Raw genomic sequence first — 10,829 nt, forward strand, 5'->3', positions numbered from 1 at the left:
AAAAGCCAACAACAAGCAATTTAGGGATCTAAGTCTGGGGTACGTTTCAGGTTATTTTCCGTACCCAGGGTACATTTAAGTAGACTAAAGTGTACCCAGGGTACATGTAAGTACCCGCGCCTGCAATGACAAATCTAGCACTAGTAACTACCAAAGTTATTAAAAAAATAAATAAACATATTGTGAATAGAAAAACTGGGAGAAAAGATGAAAGTCTTGGAGAAAGCATATGAACAGAAAATTTATGCAATAAAATATGAGCTGCATCAATTAAAAATGGATCTTTTGTCACATGAGGCAATTGCAGCTGACCAGTCTGCATACATGCCATAATTTTTCAGACCAATTCCGGGACATCGATGTTAAATTGTCCGGGACTTTTGCCGATTGTGCGGGACATGTATAAAATGTAGCGATATTTATAGACATGTGCATTTTTGGTACGTTTTTTTGTTTGTTTCGCATTGTTAATTGCAGAAGTTCGAAAGCCTATCCGAAATACACTTGATCTATTAACGTCAAATTAAACATTACTACTTCCGTTACTAGATACAAGCCACGTGTTTTCAGTGTAAGCCTTCTAAACATAGATGGTGACGTCACTGCATTATTGTTATTAAGACCGGTGTCTGCATTTAATTTTTTACTCAGCGATGTTGGACTTCAGATGTGTGAACAACTATCCTTTGCCCTTACTCAGCGGGAAATAATGATGTAGAAGATTAAAGTCAATTAACAACCACATTAAACAATGCCGCCTTTCCGGTTTGAATGCGAACGTGAGACAATCGATGTGATAACAGGACCAGGGGTTTTTATCTGATTTTGGGGAAAGGGCCTGGCCTTTTTTGAGGGGAAAAAAATCGCGTGAAACGTCGAATTTTGGGGAGAAAAAATGTGCGAAAAGCTGGATTTTGGGGAAAATAAGCAAAGTCTAAAATAATCAATTTAACATATTGTACTGTTTTTAAAACAAATTCAAGGCAACAGATAATTTAATTATGCAAGATTTTTCTAGTTTCTACAGTGGATCAGGTTAACTTATATATTTAAAGGTAAAAAAAAAAAAAAAAAAAAAATAATTTTTTTTTTTTTTAGGGGAAAATGAAATCTAGGGGAAAATTTACCAGCTGAGGGGAAAAAAAAATCCGAGGGGAAAGGGCCGATTTTCGGTGGGTCCCAAAGAAAGAAAAAAAACCTGAGGACCCCTGTAATTTGATCGATTTTGACACGTAGCGTAGTCTGCCTATTCGGGAAGGCATTGTCATGGAGACGCTGCAGATATACACAGATTCCAGGTGCAGTTAAGCCTAAGATAAGGTACATGTATATATGGATTTTGTAAATTCCGGGACATTTGACAGATTTCCGGGACGTATGGCATGTATGAGTCTGTGGAATTGCACAATATGGTCAGCAGCTACACTTAAAGTTATCCAAGGTTTTGTTGTCAGATTAGCGGTCAGCATAACTTCTGACCAGTCTGCATGGATGCCCAGGCTGGTCTTGAACGGCTGCATATGGCATAAGACTAATTTTTCGCTTGACGCGGCTCATATACCAACTATGATTAGATATGTAGCCGGCGGTTGTGCATGATCTTGAAATTCGAAGGCATTTGGTACCTTTTAGCACCAATGGGACGCAGGGCCCTCAATCTATCAAATTCCCCTACCTGTAAAGTATACTTTTTTCCCCTTTTTTGCGGGAAAAATTCCCCATGAAATTAAAAAAAAATTATTTTTTTTTTAATAAGATGTGTCTCATGATTATTATATCTCAATTCTATTTCAATTTAATCTTGTCAAACATACTAAATTATGAAAAAAGAAATGAATATAGTGTAAACATGTACAAATGTAATAATGAGAGAGTAAGTAAAAACATCTCCCCAAAAGCTAAACACCGCGTAAATTCCCCCTCATGATGGTAGCGACCCGCTTCCCCTAAAATGGATTGAGGGCCCCCTGGGGCGATTTTATTGTGATTAATATCAATATAAGGGCACCATACTTGTTTATTGCAGATTGAAAGAATTCAAATCTTGTGAACATAAAGAGTATTTTCTTTGTTCAACGTCTTACAATTGGAACAACCTAGACAAATGAATTAAGTTTAATTTGGAAGAAAAACATACATTATAATATGATATCTAAGTCTGATTTTAAATGATTTCTTTTTTTTTTTAGAGGTCTCCATGTTGAATTCTGTGCCAAATAGCTATCAGTGATGGGACCTATGGCGGTTACATGCCAGTAAATCTTTCATGTTGTGGTTGTGATAAGTGAACTGTGCAAGATGGGCTCAAAAGAATTGTTAGTGGACTTTATGCTGAAGCGGGCCATGAACAGAGGGACCTTTTTTACAGCAGAGAACTACAGGGACCGCTGGTTTGTGCTTACAGATGATGCACTTTCTTATTATGGAGGGAACCTTACAGGTTTGGGCAAAATTATTCCTTATTTACTTTCCATGTATGAAACTATATGGTTGTACAAACATGTATTAGTAACTGGTTATTGTTTCAATAGCAACACAATTGTTCAGATCACATAAATAGTAAATAGTGCATTCTGATTGATTTTCACCTATGTTTTTCATACCCTTGTAAACATGTATGCAGATGAGCTAGGGAATCAATATTAATGACAATTTAATTGACTTGTTGCAAAATGACTTTCATGTTTTGGGTGAACCTATTAAGCAATATTTACTTTGGTTTCATACATGTATGTCTCGTGAACATCAAACCAAACTCAATGAGATCTCCTACATGTATGCCAGTTGCATTCAGTCAGATGTGGCCTTAAGAGTGTTGAAATTTCATATTCTTTGTGATTGTTATTGTGAAAATTGAAAAAGCATTTGTTATTTTATTTATAGGGTATTATTTGTCTGCGTTTTTGTGTGTGCGTGTGCATTTTTTCGACAGTTTATAAACTGAATAATTTTAGGAAAATGCTCAGTATTTCTTCAAAATCTTTGTAACAAATTTCTCAAAATTCCTACTTCATATTGAAGAAGTGGATGTCATTGGGGATTTTTGCAAATAAGGAATTATATTTCTTTTTTAGTGACTTAGTGTTGTTGAATTTTTGTAACAGATCAATCTTCGAATATATTAAAGCACTCATATGCTGTCGCTATCATCCTCACTGCCTGCTTGGATGAATAATATTTTGTCAATGAAAAAAAAAATTGTACACTTAGGACTGTAAAACAGAATTATGTTTTGGACATGATCTATAAGTATTTTTGAATGTTTTCCCAGAATCGTTAAGAACCAGGACACTGTAAACACCAATCATTTAATCTGGCAAATAAATGGGAGTTCTGAGATCTATGAAAATCACACAAGACAAACCTCTAGTTTGTTCCAAAATTATAATAGCAAGTGAAGATATACATGCAATTGAGCCGAGCTCTGTGAATGCTATGGCTGGATGCATGTGTGTTAAGTGTAATCCCTGATTAGCCTGTGCAATTAGTTAGACTGACAAGGGATAACCCTATCAGCTTTTAAAGGATTTTTTGTTTAAAGAAAGTATCTCCTTAGTTATAAACAAAAATCCAGCTTAGGCTAAAAGTGTAGTTCCTGATAAGCATGCTGAAACTGCACAGGCAAATCTGGGAAATACTTTACACACAAGTATTAAGTCCCATTATTTAAGTGCTTGGCTCATCTGAATAATGCCTTATACATCCTCCAAATACTGTGACAAAGTGTTTACTACTACCATTGCTGTTTGGGATCTTCTCAAGAACTAAGGAAGTTATTATCCCCACGTTTTTCGGAGAAAAAGTGGGGATATTGCATTGATGTGCGTCTGTCCGTCCGTCTGTCCGTCCTGGCCATCTGTTCCTCCTACACTATTAGCAGTAGAATCTTGAAACTTTCATACATGGTAGCTATGAGCATATGTGCGAAGGTGACAGTGACAGAATTTTGATCTGACCACTGGGTCAAAAGTAATGGGGGTTGGGGCGGGGCCGGTTCAGAGATTTTCACTCATTTTTTTATGTTATTTTACATTAACTTCTTCATTTCTGCACAGATTTACTTCAAATTGATACTGAGCCTCTCTTATGACACTAAGGTCAATCTCAACTATGCATGGCCCCATTACCAACCCTGAGGCGCCCCGGCCACATAGGCCACGCCCACCCAAAATTGCCTTTTACTATAATTTCTTCATTTCTACACCGATTCACTTCAAATTGATACTGAACCTCTCTTATGACAATACAGTTAATCTCAACTATGCATGGCCCCATTACCAACCCTTTGGCGCCCCGCCAACATAGGCCAGGCCCACCCAAAATTGCCTTTTACTATAATTTCTTCATTTCTACACCGATTTACTTCAAATTGATGCTGAACCTCTTTTATGACAATAAGGTCAATCTCAACTATGTATGACCCTTTACCAACCCTGGGGCGCCCCGCCCATAATAGGCCACACCCACCCAAAATTGTCTTTTACTATAATTTCTTCATTTCTACACCGATTCACTTCTAATTGATACTGAACTTCTCTTATGACAATACGGTCAATCTCAACTATGCATGGACCCATTACCAACCATGGCGCGCCCCTGGGTCAAACATGCGGCGTGGGTATACACATCTGCCTCTGCCGCGCCATTTCTAGTTATGTGTTTACAAACCAGCTATTCGCCCTTCACATCCTAGCCTGTAGAGGTTCCTCTTTCTCTTATTGTCAAGCTTAAACCTCTGTTCATTCTTAGTAAGGGTCAAGTGCTTCCTGGATCAGAAATGTCAGAAATTCTCGCTGGCACTTTAACTTTAAGTCCTATTGCATCTCAGACAAAAAGCTCTGTTGATGTTGACATGAACAATATTGGGAGTTTGAGTACATTAAATTGTTTTCAATACCTGCTAAAGCTGAATTGATTGGCAAAGTTGATTGTTGAGTGAGGAATGCCCTAGAATTACATAACATTGTGTGGTTAAAAATACGTTATATAAACTTTATATTAAACAATATACATATAGTATTTTATTGTGCTGCCCACATGCGTATAGCAGTCACAATGGTCTAGTGTACGGGTATGGGCATGGATGTGTCCATGTTTGTCAGCACTGTAACTTTGTCATTCATTGCAGATGATTAATGATTTTTGTTGATAAATGCTTCATTTATTGCAAACTTATACCAGTGTATCACTGTCACTATAAATTATAAACTACATCCTTATTTAATAGTAACCCAATCTGAACATTTCCATGACATTACACATTTGTGTTGTTCCCTGATTGAAAAAGCAGATTGGTCAATTAAACTTCCTTGTAACAGGCAAGCAATACATGACATCCTTTCTATTGCCTTAATCAGCCACCAATAAGGAAAAAAAGCAGAACATTGTACTAAAATTGTAATAATCTTTGTTCTTCTTAACCTTCTGTAGTAAATATCCAACGGTATTACTGAAATTATTATATGCCTACAAACGAAGTTTAGGAGGGTATATAGGAGTGAGCTTGTCTGTTTGTCTGTCGGTCGGTCCTTATTAAGCGTCCGCTCTCTATTTCAAGTAGTTTTCATTCGATCGTCACCAAACTTGGTCAGAAGTTGTATCAACATGATGTCTAGGCCATTTGAACATGGGCCTTGTCGGGTCAAAAACTAGGTCACGGGGTCACTGTGTGCGTTTAAACATTCAGGATGTTGTCCGCTCTCTAATTCAAGTAGTTTTCATCCGATCTTCACCAAACTTGGTCAGAAGTTGTATCTAGATGATGTCTAGGCCAAGTTTTGAACATGGGCCTTGCGGGGTCAAAAACTAGGTCACGGGGGTCACTTAGTACGTTTTACACATTGAGCATGGTGTCTGCTCTCTATTTCAAGTAGTTTAAATCCGATCTTCACCGCACTAGGTCAAAAGTTGTAACTAGATGATATGTAGGTCAAGTAAGAACATGGGCCATGCAGGGTCAAAAACTAGGTCACGGGGTCACTTAGTGTGTTTTAAACCTCACCATGTTGTCCGCTCTCTAATTCAAGTAGTTTTTTATCCAATCTTCACCAAAATTGGTCAGAAGTTGTATTTTGATAATGTCTAGAGCAAGCACGGAGTGTATATTGACAGGAGATGAATCGAGTATTTGACCCTTACTGTAGTAAATTCAATCTTATGCAAAAACTATTCATCCGATTTTATTGGTTTATACGTTATCTTGTTGCTTATTAATTCCTCTTTCAAAAAAATATAACTTTTAGTATATTCCCGTTGTTATTAATGGATTTATAGCGAGTTAAACACAAGAAATACACATTTTATGTTTTACCACCGCGCGTTTTAACGTGTTGTGGCTATCGATCTTTTACGATTAGCGTACAGCGAAGCGCCGAGGTTATACATTTTGATGTACCCACTCACGTCTTTTGTTAAATTATAGTTTCATTTCTCGGCCGATTTTGACAAATTATATATCATTAGAAAGCTTACGTTACGCAGTAAACAGATATATCAATATATATTAAGTTTTTCTTCTGATTTTGACAGCCCGGCGAGTTATAACTTTAACTTTTGCAAATATCATACCGTTTTGGAGTTTTAGAATCTAGATTTACGGTTGACATGTTCGTACTTAATACCAATTTGTAGCGTTTATATTTGGAGTTCAGTTTTAATAATAACATCTTGCTTAGGAGAATAGAATTCTGTATACGATAGAAAATTTTTTTGTTTAAAAACGAAAGTAATTAAGGAATGAAGGCGGGAAAATGTAGCGCGCGTTCCTAACGCACTGAACTGATGCTACGGTCTTGGCGATTATGCTTTTGTTTAGAAACCGGCAATTGAATTTCTTTTGCCATCTTATTATATTTTTTTTGAATATATTGTAGTATTTTGTTCACGAAACATATCAATAAAGCTTATTATAAATGAATCTTAATAAATTAACGATTTCAGCTCTTGTTTATAACACAGAAAGGGTGTAAAATTTATGATGAAACAGCGTATATAGCGGACCCTCTCGATATTATTCGGCTTTGCATGCATACTTGAAATAAAATGGGTGTCAAAAACATTCATCGTTTGCTGTTTATTATCAACAAGGTAATTATGTATAATTATTTGAAATGTTATTTACCATAAATTATCAATTTATTAAAGATTCTTGAAAATCATGGTCCGTGTTACGCGGGTCATTTCGTATTTTGACATCAGGGCATCTTGTCCAACAATTGAAAATCAGATTTTTTTTCACCGGGACGATGACGGCTTGGATTTAGACAGGCAGACAGATAGTTTATTCAGACTTAAACAACAGTACATCGTCTTCAACTCAAATATATAAATTATTTTTAGACGAATTGTTAGGTGATTACACATATAGCAGTGATGATTCTGAGAATGTTGCCATGTTTCTTATCCGTGTAATCTAGAGTCCATGGTTTGAGCATTTTTATCGCGGTGTTCAAAAAAAGATATCTCAATAATCTTGTTTATTGATAGATCTGTGGTTTTATTGCCCCTGTGTTCAGCACAAACCAATTATCTCGTTATGATCAGATACTGTGCCGACAAATACTAAATAACACTATGGTGTCATACGCCACAGCAGGGACCTATACTTGTATATTGGTCCCTTACCACAGGTGGCAATGTCTGGTCAGATTACACTTTTTATGATACCTCCATGTCTTCTCGTGGTATTAGTGGTCATTTCTTGGAGTAATGTAACGCCAAATACTCAATTTTGCGTTTATAAGATATGTAGCGTATTGAAAACATTTATAGTCATCTGCCCATACAGATTGCCATAAACTAAATACTGTATAGATGTCAGCCAGCTAAATCACAATAATTATAAGTGCTTAATACCTATACATGTACATTTTAAACATTTAAAAAATCTAATACTTAACATTTAACGTATTTAGCGGGTACGGTTAAAAAAACTCCGTCATTTCGTAGTCCTATAAAGAGTGTATGGTAGTGTACGGAACAACATAATTAAAAACAGCATTCTCATTTGACCACAACGGGGTTAAATAATCTTTCCGAAAAATACAAATAATACAGAGTTTTAATTTAGAATTCTATATATTTATAACTCTGTTAACTTATAAAGATATTTCAATATACATGCATAGACAGTTTACCGTGATTTTCAAGAATCTTTAAATAATTTTAATTAATTGATAATTTATGGTTAATAACCTTTCATATAATTTTACATAATTACCTTTTTGATAATAAACAACAAACGATGAATGTTTTGACACCCATTATATTTGAAGTATGCAAAGCCGAAAAATATCAAGAGGGTCCGCTATACATTTGTATACGCTGTTTCATCATAAAATTTTACACCCTTTCTGTGTTATAATCAAGAGCTGAAATCGTAAATTTATTAAGCTTCATTAATACTTAGCTTTATGGATATGTCTCGTGAACAAAATATTTCAATATATTTCATAAAAAATATAATAATCATGGCAAAGGAAATTTAATGGCCGGTATCTAAACAAAAGCATAATCGCCAAGACAGTAGCATCAGTTCAGTGCGTTAGGAACGCGCGCTACATTTTCCCGCCTTCATTCCTTAATTACTTTCGTTTTTAAACAAATTTTTTTCTATCGTATACAGAATTCTATTCTCCTAAGCAAGATGTTATTTTTAAAACTGAACTCCAAATATAAAAGCTACAAATCGGTATAAAGTACGAACATGTCAACCGTAAATCTAGATTCTAAAACTCCAAAACGGTATGTTATTTGCAAAAGTTAAAGTTAAAACTCGCCGGGCTGCCGAAATCAGAATGAAAAACTTAATATATATTGATATATCTGAAAACTACGTTACGTAAGCTTTCTAATGATATATAATTTGTCAAAATCGGCCTAGAAATGAAACTATAATTTAACAAAATACGTGAGTGGGTACATCAAATTTATAACCTCGGCGCTTCGATAAAAGATCGATAGTTACGACACAGTCACATGACTTAGACACAACAAGATATTTGGCGTAACGGTCCCGTTTCTTATCCGTGTAATCTAGAATCCGTGGAGCAAGTTTGAATATGGGTCATGCTGGGTCAAAAACAAGGTCACGGGGTCACTAAGGGCGTTTTAAACATCACAATGTTGTCTGCTCTCTAATTCAAGTAGTTTTCATCTGATCTTCACCAAACTTGGTCAGAAGTTGTATCTAGATGATCTCAAGGCCAAGTTCGAACATGGGCCTTGCAGGGTCAAAAACTAGGTCACGGGGTCACTTAGTGCGTTTTAAACGTTCAGCATGTTGTCCGCTCTCTAATTCAAGTAGTTTTCATCCGATCTTCACCAAACTTGGTCAGAAGTTGTATCTAGATGATCTAAAGGCCAAGTTCGAACATGGGCCTTGCCGGGTCAAAAACTAGGTTACGGGGTCACTTAGAATGTTTTACACATTGAGCATGTTGTCCGCTCTCTATTTCAAGTAGTATAAATCCAATCTTCACCACACTTGGTCGAAGTTGTAACTAGATGATGTGTAGGTCAAGTTAGAACATGGGCCATGCCGGGTCAAAAACTACGTCACGGGGTCACTTTGTGTGTTTTAAACCTCACCATGTTGTCCGCTCTCTTATTCAAGTAGTTTTTCTCCAATCTCTACCAAAATAGGTCAGAAGTTGTATCTTGATAATGTCTAGAGCAAGTTTGAATATGGGTCATGCTGGGTCAAAAACAAGGTCACGGGGTCACTTAGGGCGTTTTAAACATCACAATGTTGTCCGCTCTCTAATTCAAGTAGTTTTCATCCAATCTTCACCAAACTTGGTCAGAAGTTGTATCTAGATGATGTCTAGATCAAGTTTGAATGTGGGTCATGCCGGGTCAAAAACTAGGTCATGGGGTATCTTAGTGCATTTTAAACCTCGCCATGTTGTCCGCTCTCTAATTCAAGTAGTTTTCATCCAATCCTCACCAAACTTGGTCACAAGTTTTATGTAAATGATCTCTAGAACAAGTTTGTACATGGGCCATTCCGGGCCTAAAACTAGGTCACGGGGTCACTTAGTGCGTTTTTTAACATTCAGCATGGTGTCCGCTCTCTAATTAAAGTAGTTTACATCTGATCTTCACCAAACTTGGTCAGAAGTTTTATGGAGATGATCTTAAGGCCAAGTTAGAACATGGGCCTTTCTGTGTCAAAAACTAGGTCAAGGGGTCACTTAGTGCGTTTTAAAAATTGAGCATGGTGTCCGCTGTTTTTTGTGAAGATGACATGCAAAATATTATGTGTCAATGCGGCATGTGGGGGTATTCATCATGTCTGTGACAAAGCTCTAGTTCTCATAAAAGCAGTACATGTATTTTCCTCTTTAAAAAAAGTCACATAATACTGATTTTAACCACATGAATGTATATTTATGAAAACAATATTTGAATTTAATATAGTTGAAAAAAACAATTTTACAATGTAAGTTTGGCACTTAACCCTTACAGTGCGGAGAACCGAGTTGTGAAGGCCTTTGCAAACAGTTTGGATCCAGATGAGACGCCACAGAACGTGGCGTCTCATCTGGATCCAAACTGTTTGCTATTCTGATAGTATTCTTTGAACAAAAATCGAAGAAAATGCTAATTTTAGAAATTCAGCAGACGACATTTTAGCAGACGACAAATTTCCCAGCATGCAAAGGGTTAATTCATTCAAATGTGGAATATATGTCCATGTAAGCAGTTACAAATCATAGCAAATCTAAGAAACGATTTCAGTATTGTTAAAGGCGTGAGAATTCAGTGTTAATTGTTAAGCATTGACTGTTGTATTCTTAAATTAGTATTATACATATGTATGAAGAAAA

This window comes from Dreissena polymorpha, chromosome 4 (assembly GCF_020536995.1).
Source record: "Dreissena polymorpha isolate Duluth1 chromosome 4, UMN_Dpol_1.0, whole genome shotgun sequence".
Taxonomy (NCBI): Eukaryota; Metazoa; Mollusca; class Bivalvia; order Myida; family Dreissenidae; genus Dreissena; species Dreissena polymorpha.